Source organism: Sinocyclocheilus grahami, unplaced genomic scaffold (assembly GCF_001515645.1).
Source record: "Sinocyclocheilus grahami isolate Dianchi unplaced genomic scaffold, SAMN03320097.WGS_v1.1 scaffold134.1, whole genome shotgun sequence".
NCBI lineage: Eukaryota > Metazoa > Chordata > Actinopteri > Cypriniformes > Cyprinidae > Sinocyclocheilus > Sinocyclocheilus grahami.
The window spans coordinates 2,609,676-2,618,432 of record NW_015505313.1 but is presented as its reverse complement, the minus strand read 5'-3'; the positions used below and the strand labels follow the sequence as shown (position 1 = coordinate 2,618,432).

Here is an 8,757-nt window from a genome sequence, read left to right as displayed (position 1 = left end):
AATCATTCGTGATCCAGCTTCACCTACAGAAGAAGTGAGTGTAAGGTTTTTTTAACGAATCTTTGCAAATCGACTTTCCTAATAATGTGCTAATTAGCAAGTTTCACGATGAATGCAGCTAAAGTAAACACTCTCTCTGAGAGCAGCTCGGAAGAGAGAGGTGGGGTCAGCAGAGCTCATTAACATTTAAAGGAAAATACTACAAAAACGGCTTGATCTGGAAATAACTGTTTTTGACAGGGTAAAAAAGGTGTTTTTTACACTACCATTGAACAATTTTAACCAAACTATGTTACAGACTTTTCATTAAGACCCTAAAGAATCATATCAACTTGTGGAAAATGGGCATCCTATGACCCCTTTAATGTCTGTGTTATTGGATATACTGTATAGCTTTACTGGGGCCATTATCAAATGGTAAGTACTATTGAGTTGTGGTGCTCATGCAAGTAATGCGAGTTTGAACCCAGCTCACAACATTTCCAAATCCAGTTAAAGTGGCAAAAGGCCATAAATATACATTAACATTTAAAAGTTTGGGGTCAGTTAAATAATTTAATACTTTTCTTCAGCACAGATGCATTAAATTGATCAAAAGTAAATGCATTTAAAATTTTTAATTTTAAATGCATACTTTTGAACTTTGCATTCTACAAAGAATCCTGAGAAAGAATCATGGTTTCTACGAAATATTAAGCAGCACTACTGTTTTAAACATAGATAATAATAAGGAATATTTCTTGAGCATGAAATCTCTGATACATCTTAAAATGATTTCTGAAGGATCATGTGACACTGAAGACTGGAGTAATGTTTGCTTAAAAATCTGTTTTCAATGGAATAAATTACATTTTAACATCTATTCAAAAAATTTAATCGTAGTAGTATTTCACATTATTACAGTTTTTTTGGTATTTTTGATCGAATAAGTGCAGCGTTTGTGAGCATAAGTGAGCTCATTTAAAAACATTTTAAAAATCATACTAACCACATACTTTTGAACGGCAGTGTATATAAAAAAGAGCACACAACCTTTTTCCTTTATTGCTCCATAGGGCTGATTTTATCTATTTTTAAGATTCAATTTGCATTCATATACTGTCAGTATGTGAATGAATTGAGTGTAATGCTGAACCCCGTGTCCCCTGTTCTTTCTTTCACATATCCTGCTGGTAGGCATCCAAAACTCTGTGTATTCCTGGTCAAAGTCCAGCCAGTCTCAGATGAAAAGACTGACCTGCACCTCTGTGTGTCAGCACTTCTTTTTGTCTGCCAGGCCAATAGAATAGATTGTCTCTCTCCATTAATCAAGAGTTCATCTGTACAGCTTACAGATTCTACACATTTAATCCTGCCAACAGACCTGTGTGTGCGTGTTACAGTATGTGTGTTTCACTATTGCCTACCTAAATTAATACATTGACATTTTTATACCACATAATCGTCCACCATCAGCAAATTATAACCCATAATGTGCTTGTTTGTGAAAAATCAAAACAAAACAGAGGTTGATTCTCAGACCGCCATATTACTCCGTCAGCATCTAATTAAGCTGAGCTCACCTGATCGTTAATATTTGTGAGAGATCACTTACAAAGCAATCAGCCAGCCGCTTTGATGGACGCAGGCCTTACTGCTTATACACTTCTGCTGTTAGTATGGATAAATAAGAATCAAATTTGTCAGAGATTTGCCATTCAGCTGTCTTTTTTTTCTTTGTGTCATTGACTTATATACTGCTGAATATATAACTTAATATACCAGCCGTTTGCTACTCTCAGGTTGAAGGTAAATGTATTATTATTATGAATATTTCTATTCAGTTAAATTGAATTTTTATTGTTTAGTATTTATTGGAGTATTTATTTCATTGTGAGTTCACAGTGGCTTAGAACTGATTAAGACAATTGTGTTTTCCGATATGATTTATTACTATTTTTTTATGAAAATGAACATTTTGTCATCATTTACTCAGCCTCATGTCGTTTCAAACCTGTATGCATTTCTTTCTTATGTTGAACATAAAACAAGATATTTTGAAGAATGCTGGTAATCAAACAGTTGTTGGTCCCCATTGACTTTCATAGTATTTCTTTCACCTACTATGGAAGTCAATGGGGACCAACAACTATTTGGTTATTCAAAATTCTTCAAAATATCTTCTTTTGTGTTCAACATAAGAAAGAAACCTATACAGGTTTGGAACAACATGAGGGTGAGTAAATGATGGCAGCATTTTCATTTTGGGGTGAACTATTTCTTTAATGCAGTATTTAATGATCAGGCACAATTAATTAAAGTCCCCCTGTAGTGAAAATCAAGTTTTTTATGTTGTTTATTTGTCAATGTGGGGTTTTTAATATGCTTTTAGACAAACCATGTGCCAATCCATTAATCAACATCATTGCTGGGTATTTTCTCCTTAAAACTGTAGTTTCCCAATGGCAGTCCCAGAAATGCTGTTTGAAACAGCCCTCGGTTTGCTACGTCACAAACCAATAACCAATCACGTCAAGGGATCACTTCCTATCACTAGCATGCACAATATACCAATACCAGCACAAAACCAAAAATAAATTAGAGCAAAAAAACCATGAAGCTGTGGTTTAATGTGAATTTAGAACATTATAACCCGTGGCAACAGTGTAAAAGTAGCCCGGAGTCAGACCCACCTCTCCAGCATCGGTGTTTGCACTTCACACACGTATGCTCGCGGGCGCGAATCACAAATGGCTGCATTCGAGTCTTCGAGGCATTTTAGGACACAACATCGTCAAGTAAGTAACTTTTAACGAATGTTACAGTATTCACTGTAATGTCCGCTAGTAAAAGCATAGTTGTATCAGTCATTATCTGTGTTTGCCATTGTTTTGCGTTTACTACAGTTCAGTGGATCAGGAGGCGCTGGCTGGTGTGACTGAGTGGAGGCGGGACTAATTTGCATATTCAAAGTTCAGCGTATAATAAATGAGGCAAAGGTGTAGAGTTACATTCAAGCTATTTTAAGGCATGAGAAAATAATTTTCACAAGAAAAAACATTTAAATATGTAATTTTGATGATCAAAGATAAGTTTTAAGGGATAAAATATTTGACTACAGGGGGCCTTTAAGTCAAATAATTGTATTAATACATATTATATTAATTCTACAATTTTATATGGATTTTATTTATAAATGAATTAATGGTTGAATAATAATGAATGCATTGATAAATGAATGAATGCTGCAAAATTACAAATATATAAAATATTATATATTTACTTATATTTAAGCTATAACAATTTATTATTTATTAATTGATTTTATTATTATTTATTATTTGTGTTTTTTTTGATGAAGGATATGTGTGTTTTTTAATTTATTATTTTATTAATACATATATAATTTTATTTATAAATGAATTGATAAATTATTAATGTGGGGTTTTTAATATGCTTTTAGACAAACCATGTGCCAATCCATTAATCAACATCATTGCTGGGTATTTTCTCCTTAAAACTGTAGTTTCCCAATGGCAGTCCCAGAAATGCTGTTTGAAACAGCCCTCGGTTTGCTACGTCACAAACCAATAACCAATCACGTCAAGGGATCACTTCCTATCACTAGCATGCACAATATACCAATACCAGCACAAAACCAAAAATAAATTAGAGCAAAAAAACCATGAAGCTGTGGTTTAATGTGAATTTAGAACATTATAACCCGTGGCAACAGTGTAAAAGTAGCCCGGAGTCAGACCCACCTCTCCAGCATCGGTGTTTGCACTTCACACACGTATGCTCGCGGGCGCGAATCACAAATGGCTGCATTCGAGTCTTCGAGGCATTTTAGGACACAACATCGTCAAGTAAGTAACTTTTAACGAATGTTACAGTATTCACTGTAATGTCCGCTAGTAAAAGCATAGTTGTATCAGTCATTATCTGTGTTTGCCATTGTTTTGCGTTTACTACAGTTCAGTGGATCAGGAGGCGCTGGCTGGTGTGACTGAGTGGAGGCGGGACTAATTTGCATATTCATAGATCAGCGTATAGTAAATGAGGCAAGGGTTTACATTCAAGCAATTTTAAGGCATGAGAAAATTATTTTCACAAGAAAAAACTTTTAAATATGTAATTTGTTATTATCAAAGATACGTTTTAAGGGATTACATTTTTTTTTTTTCATTAAGAGTGCAAAACATACAACATACGGTGAACACAAAAACAGCAATTATAATAACAGCAATGAAAATAAACAGTGATGACCATCTGACAATAATAGTAGTAGTATTCAAGTACTACTTGAATACAACTACTTTCACTAGCATGCATAATAATAATAATAATAATACTAAATGGTGATGATAATAATACCTTGATGGCAACAGTAATATCAATAATAATAAAAGTAATGATAATAATAATAATAATAATGTAATAACAATTGAGATAATCTTAATGTAATAATGACACGTATCCAACACATACCACACCTATTCTAGCTTCTGTGTCAATGTTTTTTTTTCCCCCCTTCCAATTCACGGTAAGATTACTATATGTATATGTATGTATGCCTAAGCTGATGTGGTGCATTAAAAGAAGCGTGTGGTGCATTAAAATCATCATGTGGTGCAGTAAAAACGTATGGTATATGTTGAGTGCAGATTTGATTTAGTTATATTTATATATTTTAGGTATATATATTTAGTGTTATGATCTTCATTAAACCATTACCGTCCATTACCATTACCGTTAAGGGATTAAATATTTGACTACAGGGGTACTTTAAACTCTGAGAACAAAATATTGTAAAGAACTTAATTGGTCAATTGCACATAAAGTATGAAGACATTTTCAAACAAGCTACTTTAAATTGTATATTATACTTAAACTGATGGCAACTTTGATGGACACAGGCCTTACTTTGTCTATTTCTGCTTCTCATATGAATAAGTAACCGTTGCCATTCACCCGTAGTTTTCTTTCATTGTATCATTGAGTTGTATACTGCTGAATCTGTAACTTAATATACCAGCGGTTTGCTATGGATCCTCTCAGCTTGCAGGCCAATCTGAGGTAGTGTGCAGCCCATCCAGACTTAAAAGTACCTATCTGACAAGCAGGACGAGCAGCTTACGGACTCAAGATTGTAATCTCCTAGTACAAGCAGATGGAAGTGACCTCTCACAAAGGCAGCCACGTCCCCCCCCTCATAGAGCAAGAGCTTTGAAGTATTCTTCTGAGCAGAAAGAGTAAGATTATGATGTGCGGGGGGATTGATTTGAGAGAGCGAGATCACTGCCAGTGGACTCTTCCAACCAAACTCCTGTTTTTCCTTTGCCTTGCCACGCACGCATTTGTTGTTACTACTTTCACAACGCTACCTCTGATGGAGATGATAGCTTACGTTGAGTGTAAAGTAGTATTTTTATGCTTTTTCTTGGCTTCTTTGATTATATCATTGGCTCCAGAGGGTTCAGCACTGTTTATTTTTGTATTATCGTGGAGTGTGTTGTTCGAGAAGGGAGGGTTTGTTCGCGCCAGGCTAGCAGGGTCAGATCCACAGGCGTCTCACTCTCTCTCGCTCTCTGTCTTTTGTGCCAGGAGAGAAGAAGTTTAAGCGATTTCTCCCAGTGGATTGCTGGAGAATTTATCGGCGGGTGGCTGTCTATCACAGATTAAGGGAAATGTCGATCAGTAATGACCCCTCTACATGTTAGTATTGCAGTAAAGCCAAGCTTTTATGTCAAAAAAATCGGAGCAGGGGCTATTACACATGACAGGGGTGATCAAGGGACTGTGGACCGAGGCTAGCATTATTAAATATTGACTACTCTTGTGATTTATGTAGAGCTTCAGGGAAAAAGTGACTTTTTAACCGTTATGTATTCTTTAGTCTCCAACCCCTTCCATTTATCTCTTTGTGGAAATAAAGTGAGTTTTGGCTGCACATTTCTTACTCCCAGCTGAAAAGGGGGGGGGGACTCCTGCCTTTAAAAAATGAGACGGATGCTGTTGCGGCAATTCATTAAAAAAAACGCCAAAAGCAGAATAGGTAAATTGGAAGCAATTATAAGATTTGACAAAAAAAAAAGGCTGAGCTAGTTGCAGATACAGAGAATGATTCTTTTGAGGGCATGGAGCTCAGATAAATTCATTAAGCATGTTTATTTTTGCTTAAACAGGTACTTTTTACAAGTTCTGAGTGTTTTTTTTCTTCCACTTGCACACTAATGTAAAACGTCAGCTAAAGATTTAAGCAATGGAGGAGAGATACATTTGTAGGCTTCCAGTCATTGTGGCAATTCATGCCTATTGATTTCTTTATGATGCTGCATTTCCATCCCTTTAGATGGGGAAAGGGTGGAGGTTATGGACTCAGCCTGCACACACATCTCCCTTCTTCCTCTTCCCGTGAAGGTAGAAGTCTATCTGGTCCAGAGGAGAGGTGAGAACTTGGGGAATTAATTCCCTTTTAATTTGCAAGCAGGGCCGTATATCCTGCGGTCGATTGCATTACAGTAAGTGGTGGTGGCTGGGGACTTGGAGGCTTGGCTCTTGACCTCTTGGTTAATGTGCACACACGCATGGGTCTGACTGAAAGCATTACAGCCCATGAGTGGGAGTGTTGAGAGATGTGTTTGAATTTCTGTGATGGTAATGTGCTGTAAGTTAAAATTATGGTGCCTTATCTTTAGCATGTACTGAACTAGAGTCGCGATGTAATGGAAGAAGTAACAGATCTTTTTATGGCGGCAATTCTATGTCATTAATAACAGAGCGCACCACTGATGCTGGTGAGCGCGGTAAAGCAATTCCGCGAGAGGAAAACAGATTTACACGCGAGAAAACGGGAGCCCGCGAGCTCATTTCAAACCCTCGCACGCGCATGATCATTCCCCACATCCTCGCGCTCGATCTTCCCTCACCTGCTCGCGCGAACACTTTTATTTTTGTCAGTCGTGGGGCGGAGCTTGCTGTTTTAATTGTAACCTCAAATGTCATTGGTTATTCCTCTTTTCCGGAAGTCAGTTTTGGATGCCTGTTATAAGATGATTTATAATTCTCTGGACTTAAGACATAAATAAAGACATAAATAGGAAGTCTTCGGTTTACTAATGATTGCAGTCTTCTGATGATAAGAGATAAACATATGAACCCTTTTTAAAGACTGTAATGATGCACGCACCTTTAAAAAGGGTTCATATGTTTATCTCTTATCATCAGAAGACTGCAATCATTAGTAAACCGAAGACTTCCTATTAATAAAGTATCTGAAAAAGATCTACTCTATGAACAATGCATTACATTACATTAAATAAAGACAAAATAAATAAATAAAACAAGCAAATGAAACGATAACTCACATGTATCTGGTCCACTGGTGCCATGTCTTAAGTCCAGAGAATTATAAATCATCTTATAACAGGCGTCCAAAACTGACTTCCGGAAAAGAGGAATAACCAATGACATTTGAGGTTACAATTAAAACAGCAAGCTAAACAACAGCAAAATAAAAGTGTTCGCGCAAGCAGGTGGGGGAAGATCGAGCGCGAGGATGTGGGGAATGATCATGCGCACGCGAGGGCTTATATTGCGCGCAGAGGACGTCACGCGCGAGCGAGGGTTTGAAATTAGCTCGCGGGCTCCCGTTTCCTCGCGTGTAAATCTGTTTTCCTCTCGCGGAAGTGATTTACCCCGCGCGCCAGCATCAGTGGTGCGCTCTGTTATTAATGGCATAGAATTGCCGCCATATCTTTTCTTCTGTATTGTCACACATGAATGTATGAAATGTAGGGCAGGAAAGAAACGTTCACAAAAATATTAATAACAGGAAAAAACTAAAATAATGACTGTTTTCAAACAGTTCTCCCAACCACCCATCTGCCATAGGCCAAACAAGCAGATAGCCCCATCTCCAAGGTCACGCCATTGCTGTTTGAGCATTTCAGTCATCCTGACAAAAGCAACACTGGCTCAAGCAAAGTTTTTGGGTGAATAAACTAATATTTGACTGACTGACTTACAGTTGTATCTGCATATTAAAGGGATAGTTTACCCGAAAATGAAAAATCTGTAATTAACCTACAAGTCGTTCCAAACCTGTAAGACCTTCATTCATCTTCGGAACACAAATTAAGATATTTTTAATTAAATCCAAAAGCTTTCTGACCCTGCATAGACAGCAATGCAACTACCACAATATGCTCTAAGCATATCAGGCTGACCTGCTGAAAGACCTGGATAAAGGTGAGGGCCTTTCTCCTGATGAGGTAGCTGAGTGCGCCGCACCACGGATCTCGCTCTCCGTGCTACTAAGCAGGCCGCCTCTGCTAGTGGCAGGTCCATGGCGTCTATGGTAGGGACGTAGGGACATCTGTGGGTGAACCTAGCAGATATCGGGAAAAAGAGAGGGGCTTTCATCTCGATGCTCCAGTTTCGCCTTACGTATTTTTTTGGTACCTCCTTTTAGGGGGTGGTCGAGAAGTTCAGGGAGGCAAAGGCGCGCTCAGCGGCCTTCACGAAGGTCCAGGTCTGAGCCCGAACAACATAGGGGTCCTGGTCCGTCTTGGTCTGAGGATCAGAGACGGGCACAGAAGGCTAGTGTCGAGCCTCGCACTCCTCCTCCGCCTGTGGGTAGGGGTAGGAGGAATCGCGGGTCAAAGGGAGGTAGGCAAGACCTTAGGGATGTGATCCAGACAAGGCGTCAGCGCTCCTCGCACTCCTCCTCCGCCTGTGGGTAGGGGTAGGAGGAATCGCGGGTCAAAGGGAGGT

The 8,757-nt window shown here is 38.2% G+C and overlaps 1 pseudogene; it reads left to right on the top strand.

Annotated features, from left to right (window-relative positions):
- The window catches only part of LOC107590940 (usherin-like), a 257,040-nt pseudogene that overhangs the window by 135,968 nt on the left and 112,315 nt on the right, over positions 1-8,757 (top strand).